General features: G+C 43.4%; 1 protein-coding gene across 4 annotated transcripts in view; it reads right to left on the reverse strand.

Annotated features, from left to right (window-relative positions):
• DBF4B (DBF4 zinc finger B) overlaps positions 1 to 10,031 on the reverse strand; it is a 48,155-nt gene that overhangs the window by 37,977 nt on the left and 147 nt on the right. For 3 of the 4 annotated variants that reach the window (XM_047706988.1, XM_047706985.1, XM_047706989.1), the window contains exon 2: positions 5,355 to 5,358. The gene's annotated coding sequence lies outside the window, so the exon portion shown is untranslated. Of the gene's footprint in view, positions 1 to 5,354; positions 5,359 to 9,325; positions 9,868 to 10,031 lie in introns of those variants that run through there. The other variant, XM_047706987.1, reaches the window with a different exon arrangement.

The following is a 10,031-nucleotide window of genomic DNA, read 5'->3' on the forward strand; positions in this document are numbered from 1 at the left end:
CTGATTGTTTTTGTCTTGGAAAATACATATATTTTTAAAAGTTTTATTTATTCATTTGAGAGAGAGAGAGAGAGTATGTGAGTGGGGGGGGAGCTGAGGGAGAGTGAGAGGAGCAGATTCCCTGCTGAACCGGGTGCCAGACTCAGGGCGTGATCCCACTACCCTGAGACCATGACCTGAACTGAAACCAAGAGTCAGATGCTTAACTGACTGAGCCACCCAGGCACCCCAGATAATATATTTTCATTAAAAATTCATTATTTATGTTAACAGATAGTGGGCTTATTTTTAAACAAACAATATACAGTTTTTTAAAGATTCTATTTATTTATTTATTTATCTATTTGACAGAGAGAGGGAACACAGCAGGGGGAGTGGGAGAGGGAGAAACAGGCTTCCCGCTGAGCAGGGAGCCTGATGCGGGGCTCGATCCCAGGACCCTGAGGTCACAACCTGAGCCGAAGGCAGAGGCTTAACAACTGAGTCACCCAGGTGCTCCAACAATATTCATTTGAGAGTACAAGCAGTTGCGCTTGTGCATCAGTGCACGTGGTTAGGGGCGGGAAGAGGGATAAATCTTCAAGCAGACTCCCTGAGAGAATGGAGCCATATTTGGGGCTTGATCTCAGGACCCTGAGATCATGGCCTGAACTGAAACCAGCACTTGGATGCCCAGGTGCCCTTATGAACAATATTTTTAAGCTTCAATTTCTAATATGGTAATATCATATATTTTATTTTCTAAATATAATACAAATATAAAAATACATTTACTTTTATAAATTTAAATAAAAAAATATCCGCATTTGTGGTGTCCATCTCAATTGGATGGGGGGTCCCCAAATGTGGGGCCACTCAATCTGATGGAAGCCAATGGCGTGGGCAGTGAAAGGATCCACCGGAGGCAGAACAAAGGAGATATAAATTTACCAAAATACACCGCAAGGGAGCAGCGGGCAGGGCCACAAAGGAGAGATGGCCAGCAGCGAGGCAATGGGTAGGAGCTGTTTTTCAAGAGGGACAGTGACGAGATATGGGATCATATGGAATTTTCCCTTTTTTTGGTACCTGTGCCTGGTTGTAAGTAGCCCGTTGGTTGGTTAGGGCCTATGGATAGTTTGAGGTGGGTCACCTGATGGGCGTGTCTGTATCTAGCAGGAGGGGTGGGGTCTCTGTGGGCCCTTCTACCTTACTCAGGTTTCCACTGTTCAAACATGTTGCCTAAAAGCAGCCGCTAAAACGCTGTGGTAGCCAGTCTCCCAAGATGGCCTGCAGGGACGTATGTCTCCTGGCAATCATGACCACATCAAATAGGGCTAAGAACCAACAGAATATTCAGGAAAGAGCAATGCGCCACTTCTCAGTCTGGGTCGTAAAACATTTCAGCATATGTGTTGCTGTTTCTTGGATCACCTGCTGTGGGGGAAGCCAGCAATCATGACATGAGAAGGTTCGAGTATGCCAATGGAGAGGCTCTCATGGAGACTGAGAGGAATGAAGTCTTCCTTCTAAGAGTCAGCAACAACGTAACCACTAACGTGACTGAGCCATCTTGCAAGGAGATAGTTCAGCCCTAGCCGAGCTTTCTGAAGACTGCAACCTCACAAGCGATCCCAAAACAGGAAAGCCCAAGCAAGCCGCTCCCAAATTCCAGACCCATAGAAATCCAGTGAAAATCAATGATTGGTGGTTAAGTCATTACATTTTGGGGCGAGACAGCAACAGATAACTGATAGACACATCAATTATTAAAAAAAGCTGTTTGGGGTCCTCCATTATGGATCAAATTCCCCTCCCTTTCAAAACCATCCAGTGGCTTTCCTTGTTAGCTCCTCTGACCATACTTCCCTGTATCTTGAATGAGCCCAAAATGTTGCTGCTTTAGGGCCTTTATCCCAACAGCTCCATTTCCCAACTCTTCTCTCTTCTTTTAGACATTAGATCAAATCTCATATTTTCAGATAGGACTTTGGAGACCACCCATCCTAACACCAGCTCGCCTATTTCTTATTTTCTTCACAGCACTTACCACCATCAGAAACTTTCTTATTTGTGTACTGGTCTATATTTGTCTATATTTCCCCAGCTAGAATGCAAGCCCATAAGAAGGACCTTTTCTTTTCACTTACTGCTATATCCCCAAAGTAAAGAACGCAGCGGGTGCTTACTAAATATTTATTAAATGACCAGATCACTGAATCTCTTGGATCTTCATTTTTTTCATTTGTAAAATGAAGATAATATTATCTACCAGAAAGTGAGGTTTTAAATATTCAACATGTGTTAAGCACAATCAGTGACTAGAAAAATGTACCTTTTACTACTGGGCAGAAAATGTTTTGAGATAGTAATTCAAAATTTTCTTTCTTACCATTTTTCTCCATTCCTGAGGGGAAGTGCTTAAAATTAAAAAAAAAAAAAAATCAGCTCCTATCACAGAACACGGACTGATTTCCCAATATCTAAAAAAAAAACCAAAACCCTATACAAATAGATACAGAAGGGGCGCCTGGGTGGCTCAGTGGGTTAGGCCGCTGCCTTCGGCTCAGGTCATGATCTCAGGGTCCTGGGATCGAGTCCCGCATCGGGCTCTCTGCTCGGCAGGAAGCCTGCTTCCCCCTCTCTCTCTGCCTGCCTCTCTGTCTACTTGTGATCTCTCTCTGTCAAATAAATAAATAAAATCTTTAAAAAAAAAAAAACAAAAAACAAATAGATACAGAAAAGAACCCAGTTGAAAATGGGTAAGAGAATATGCATGGAAAAAGAAATACAAAGAGCATTCAAATAGACTCAACCTCACTTAAAATAAGAGAAATGCAAATTAAATCTACTCGGAAATGCCGCTTTTCATTTAACAGACTGGCAAAGATCAATTTTGCTAGATAGTGCCAAATCACCTTACATCGGGGTTGTAATAGCCTCCTATGTAAGGCAATTTGGCACTATCTAGCAAAATTACAAATGTATGTATCTTTCCAACCAGAAATCTCATTTCTAGGAGTGACTCTACAGAGTGACTCTACAGATATGCTCACACATATGTGCTAGGATTTATGCAACACCTACTGCAGCACTGCAGTATCTACCAGCTGTATGGTGTTTACTAGAGAAATACTTAAAAAATAATGACACAGGGGCGTCTGGGTGGCTCAGACGGTTGGGTGACGGCCTTCGGCTCAGGTCATGATCCCAGAGTCCCAGAATCGAGTCCTGCATTGGGCTCCCTGCTCCATGGAGAGTCTGCTTCTCCCTCTGACCTTCTCCCCACTCATGCTCTCTCTCATTGTCTCTCTCTCAAATAAATAAAATCTTAAAAAAAAAAAGGGATGCAGTCATATATACATACATATATTTAATTTATTTAATAAATACCAATGTAGTGCTTCTTTATGATATTCAGAATGCTTTTTTTGGGAAAGATTTTATTTATTTATTTGTGAGAGATAGAGTGAGCAAGAGAGAGAACACAATTGGGGAGGAGCAGAGGGAGAGGAAGAAGCAGACTCCCTGCTGAGCAGGGAGCCCGCCCTGGGGCTCAATCCTGGGACTCCAGGATCATAACGTGAGCTGAAGGCAGATGCTTAACCAACTGAGCCACCCAAGTGCCCCTCAAAGTGCTCTAAAAATTGTAATTAATTTCATCCTCATAAAACCCCTGTGAGGTGGGTAGTTAGCTACGCCCATTTTGCACATGGGGACACTGAGGTTATAACTTACTTGCAGTCACACAGCCAGAAAGTGTTAGTGCTGGTATGTGAACCCAGGCAGTCTGACTTCAGATGCCATGCTCTTAACACTGCTCTGTGGGTAACAAAGTCAAAGAAAACCAATACAGCAATATTAAAATCTGACAAAATTGATTTTTTGGAAGATTTTATTTATTTGACAGAGAGAGACACAGTGAGAGAGGGAGCACAAGCAGGGGGAGTGGGAGAGGGAGAAGCAGGCTTCCCATCAAGCAGAGTGCCTGATGCGGGGTTCGATCCCAGGACCCTGGAATCATGACCTGAGCCAAAGGAAGACACCTAATGTCTGGACACCTAATGTCCCTGGAATCATGACCTGAGCCAAAGGCAGACACCTAACGCCCTTGAAAAAATTGATTTTAAGAGGTAAAGAATTGTTAGGGATATAGGTGTCACTGCTTGATGATAATTCACCAGGAACTAAGTAACCTAGTATTGTATGAACCTAAACAACATAACCTTAAAATATTTAAGGCAGAAAAAAAAATATTTAAGGCAGAAATACAAGGGAAGGGGCACCTGGCTGGCTATGTTTGAAGAGCATGTGTATTCATTTAAGGTCATACATTTCCCTCTAGTTACTTTAGCTGAATTGTGTTTTTTTATTTTTATTTTTTCAAAGATTTTACTTATTTATTTGACAGAGATCACAAGTAGGCAGAGAAGCAGGCAGAGAGAGAGGAAGGGAAGCAGGCTCCCCGCTGAGCAGAGAGCCTGATGTGGGGCTTGATCCCAGGACCCTGGGATCATGACCCGAGCCGAAGGCAGAGGCTTTAACCCACTGAGCCACCCAGGCACCCCACTTTAGCTGAATTTTATAACATGCAAATATGAGTGAGTGAAGGAACAGAGGGAGAGGGACAAGTAGATTCCTAACTGAGCACAGGGCCCAGCGTGGACTTGATTTCACAACCCTGAGATCATGACCTGAACCAAAACCAAGAGTTGGATGCTTAACCGACTGAGCCACCCAGGCACCCCTCTTCAACCTTTTTTTTTTTTAAATATTTTATTTATTTGACAGACAGAGATCACAAGTAGGCAGAGAGGCAGGCAGAGAGAGAGAGGAGGAAGCAGGCTCCCTGCGGAGCAGAGAGCCCGATGCGGGACTCGATCCCAGGACCTGAGCCAAAGGCAGAGTTCCAACCCACTGAGCCACCCAGGCGCCCAACCTTTTATTTTTTGTAAATTACTTTATTGCTAAAAAATGCTAACCATCATTATTCACTTTTTAATCTCCCCTTTTATAGTTATCTTTTTATATGTCTTATGATGGACATAGTAATTTGTTATAGTGATTCATAAACAAATACATTCATACATAAGACATGCCTAGTGAAATATTTTTCCTGCTAAGAGTATGTGGCAAAAATATGTTTGATGCTGGGTTCCTGGGTGGAACAGTCAATTAAGCGCTGGATTGTTTATCAGGATGGTTTCAGATCAGTTCACGATCTCACGGTCGTGAGATTGAGCCCTGCATCAGGCTCTGCACTCTGGGGAGTGGGCTGGAGATTCTCTCTCTCCCTCTACCCCTCCCCACCGCTCATACTCTCTCTCTAAAATAAATAAATAAATCTTAAAAAAATATATATGTTTGATGCTTACCTGCCTAGAGAAACTTTCCCACAAGCATATAAAGAGACATATATAAGAATGTGAATTGAGGGCTCCTGGGTGGCTCAGCCAGTTAAGCGTCTGCCTTTGGCTCAGGTCCTGGGATCGAGCCCCACATCAGGCTCTCTGCTCAGTGGGGCCCGCTTCTTCCTCTCCCACTCCTGGTGCTTGTGTTCCCTCTCTCGCCCTCTCTCTGTCAAATAAATAAAACCTTAAAAAAAAAAAAAAGTGAATTGAAGCAGTATTTGGGAAACTGGAAAATAATCTAAATGACTACCAACAAAGGAATGGATCAGCTGGGATATGCAAAGAGTGGTTTAAATGAATGGATAAGGGGCGCCTGGGTGGCTCAGTGGATTAAAGCCTCTCCCTTCGGCTCAGTTCATGATCCCAGGGTCCTGGGATTGAGTCCCGCATCGGGCTCTCTGCTCAGCGGGGAGCCTGCTTCCCCCTCTCTCTGTTTGCCTCTCTGCCTACTTGTGATCTCTGTCTGTCAAATGAATAAATAAAATCTTAAAAAAACATAAATGAATGGGTAAAAGCTACATGTATCAACATGGGTAAGTATTTTAAACCATTTTATGTGAAAAAAAGCACACTGCAGGATGAAAAGTCCCACATGCAAAAATAATGTGACATGTTGTCTACAGATCTATATATATATTTGGGTAAATACACACACATGTTGTATTATATACTATGTTTCAAACATTCCAGAGGAGGAAAAACACCAAATTCAGAAATAGTGGTTACCTCTGGGGAGGAAGGGAAGAAAATGAGATTGGAGAAAGTATGCAAGTAGGTTTTATCTCTGAAAAGAAAAAAAAAATGTAAGGTAAATAAATAAATAGCTCATAATTTTATTTAAGATTTTATTTGAGAGAGAGAGAGAGAGCAAGCGAGTATGAGCGGGGGTGGGGCAGAAGGAGAAACAGACTCCCCACTGAATGCAGAGCCTGATGCAGGGTTCAATCCCAGCACCCCGAGGTCATGACCTGAGCCAAATCAAGAGTCGGATGCCTAACTGACTGAGGCAGCCAGGCACCCCGCTCATAATTTTAAAACAAGATGTACTGACACTAGTCTCCCTGGGTTCTCCTCCTCAGTGTCAAACATCCTCTTATTCCTTGTCTGTGATTCCAGAGATATTTTATGCACATGCTAGGACACGAATGTATATATATATTCCCCCACCCCATGATCTTTTCAAACACAATTGGTAGCAAACATTACATACTGTTCTGAGCCTCACTTTTTTCTTTAACAATGTAGCTTGAGTTTTGCTACCTGTCAGTACATTAAGAGCTTCTTCCATTTTTACAGCTGTCCAGTAAGTACTCCTTTTTGTGACTTTTTTCTTTTTAAAGATTTTATTTATTTGTCAGAGAGAGAGAGAGAGAGAACACAAGCAGGCAGTGTGGCAGGTAGAGGCAGAGAGAGCAGGCTCCCCACTGAGCAAGGAGCCCAATGCAAGACTCGATCCCAGGACTCTGGGATCATGACCTGAGCCAAAGGCAGCGGCTTAACCAACTGAGCCACTCAGGCATCCCTTTTTGTGACTTTTTTGAGCCCATCTCCCATTGATAGAATGGAGACTATTTCTGTCCTTTCAATACAATAAGCATCACTGTAACGAATAGCCTTATAAATAGGTCATTCTGCACACATGTATGTATTATAATCAGTTCCCAGAAGTAGAAATGCTGGGTCTTTTCAAATTGCCCTCCAATTAGATTGTACTGATCTACTTCCTGCTCTCACATTTTCCAGTGATCACAGTGATCAATCACAGATCAACACAGCATATTATCAGCCTTTTTTTTTTTTTAAAGATTTTATTTATTTATTTGACAGAGAGAGATCACAAGTAGACAGAGAGGCAGGCAGAGAGAGAAAGAGAGGGAAGCAGGCTCCCTGCTGAGCAGAGAGCCCGATGCGGGACTCGATCCCAGGACCCTGAGATCATGACCTGAGCCGAAGGCAGCAGCTTAACCCACTGAGCCACCCAGGTGCCCCTTATCAGCCTTTTTTAAAAAGATTTTATTTATTTAGTTATTTGACAGAGAGAGACAGTGAGAGAGGGAACACAAGTGGGGGTACCTGGAGAAGGAGAAGCAGGCTCCCTGCTCAGCAGGGAGCCCGACGTGGGGCTCGATCCCAGGATGTTGGGATCATGACTTGAGTAGAAGCCAGATACCCAAAGACTGAACCTCCCAGGTGCCTTTAAAATATATATATATATTGCTTTTTTTTTCTTTAAAAAAATACCTATTTTTTAATTTGAGAGCGAGAGAGGGAGCAAGCAAGAGAGAGCACAAACTGGGTGAAGGGCAGAGGGAGAAGATTCCCCACTGAGCAGGGAGCCTGATGTGGGACTTGGTGCTGGGACTCCAGGATCATGATCTGAGTCAAAGGCAGATGCATAACAGACTAAGTTACCCAGATACCCTATTATTGGCCTTTTTGATCTGAGAAGTAAACATTGTAGCTCATTCCAAGTTTAATTTGCATATTTAAAAAACTATGGGTTGGCATCTTTTTATAGATTAAAAATAATTTTGATTTTTTTCTGTAAGCTTTCTGCCACCTTTCCAGTTGTATGATTTTTTTCTTAACCACAAGCAATTACTTTTGTAATAAAATAGCCAATGAGGATTTCTTTTTTAACTTTTTTTTTAAAAGATTTTATTTTTTGATTTGACAGAGAAAAAGAGAAGGAACACAAGCAAGGGGAGTGGGAGAGGGAGAAACAGGCTTCCTTCCCAGCAGGGAGACCAACTTGGGGCTCAATCCTAGGACCCGAGGATCATGACGTGAGCCAAAGGCAGATGCTTAACAAATGAGCCACCCAGGTGCCCCAATAAATAACTCTTAAAAAAAAAATCCTCGGAATGCCTGGGTGCCTCAGTCGTTAAGTGTCTGCCTTTGGCTCAGGTCATGATCCCAGGATTCTGGAATCGAGCTCTGCATTGGGCTCCCTGATCCACAGGAGGCCTGATTCTCCCTCTCCTGCTCTTGCTGTCTCTCTCTCTCTATCAAATCAGCAATGAAAATCCTTACAGATTTATTGATTTGAGAGAGAGAGAGAGAGAGAATGTGCAGGAGGGCCAGAAGGAGAGGGAGAGAGAAACTCAAGCAGGCTGTGTGCCCAGCGCACAGCCCAATGTGGAGCTGGATCTCAGGACCCTGAGGTCACAACGGAAGCCGAAACCAGGAGTCGAACCCACTGTGCCACCCCGGCACCCTCAAGTATCTTTTTAAACACAGAGTCTGAAGAGCCTTCACTCAGTTTTGTGAGACGTTCCTAAGTCCTTCAAAAATCTTTGTGCATGGGGCACCTGGGTGGCTCAGTCATTAAGCATCTGCCTTCTGCTCAGGTCATGATCCCAGGGTCTTGGAATTGAACCCTGCTCTGCAGAAAGTCTATTCTCCCTTGCCCACTCCCCCTGCTTGTGTTCCCTCTCTCGCTATATCTCTCTCCATCAAATAAATAAAATCTTTAAAAAAAAAATCTCTGTGCATACCAATACCGATTTCCCAATTTCGATACTGTACTATAGTTATATAGATAGTACCATTGGAGGAAACCGGGTAAAGATGGACTATTTTTGCAATTTCCTATGAGCCCATAATTATTTCAAAATAAAAATTAAAAGCTAACAAAATTTCATGGTACTTTTCTGGGGGTTCTGTACTGACCTCAAACTATGACCCTTGAGTCATAATGGCTCCCAACTCTTGTCAACTGACAATCCCCACTGGACAACCACCATTGGACAAAGCTCCATTAAACATTTACCTCACTATCTTGTCATTAAACACTGCCTGTTCCCACCAGACTCTACCTTTGAGGGTAGAGATTCTGTGATATTTCTATCCTTGTATTTTCAGAGCCTAGGAGCTACACCATGCTGTAGGTACTCAAATATTTAGTGAATGAGAGAGTCAGGTCAGTGACCTACCAGCCTCTCTGTAGTTCAGGAAAAGCCAATCTAACTTCTTGGGTAATTCATTTTGGCCAGGAACCAGGTGTTTCCCAGAGTCAGCTGAGGCTTGTGCACAGGCCTCTGGTTAGGCTTCGTGTAGCTGTAGGACTTGTGCCTCGGTTTCCTTCCCTTTAATACAAGGACAATACAAGTATCTCCTCACAGAGTTGTTGTGGGGATTACAAGCAGTAATGCATCAAAAGCTCTTGACACAGAGCCCGGCAAAGAGTAGAGAAGGCTCCTCAGAAATAGACAGGCGTTTTAAGTGTTGAATGAATGAGTGAAAAATGACTTGAGGTTGCCTGATCATTTATTGAGCACCTACTATGTCCGATACTACTTGCTAAATGCACAGAAGCAACCGCAGCACATTGCAGCGGTCTTAACACAGGCTGCAGGGAACCGGGGAAGGTTCTTTGGAGCTTGAGTTTTGAAACGGACGGAGCTTGGAAAGGCTAATGTGGTGCTTGTTGATAGAGACGGTGGGCATCCGGGACAGTCAGCCGGTTCCCTCTGGAAAGCCGTTTGGGAGAGGGCGACTTAGTATCTGTCCCACCAGGGCGCGGGGAAGGGCAATTCCGCGAGGTGGGACGAAGCGCTGGAATCTAAGCTGAGTTCCAGTCCTGTTTAGTTAGTAACTGCGTGATTTCGGCCAAGTTACGAACCTCTCTGAACCAACTGT

Source organism: Lutra lutra, chromosome 16 (assembly GCF_902655055.1).
Source record: "Lutra lutra chromosome 16, mLutLut1.2, whole genome shotgun sequence".
Taxonomy (NCBI): domain Eukaryota; kingdom Metazoa; phylum Chordata; class Mammalia; order Carnivora; family Mustelidae; genus Lutra; species Lutra lutra.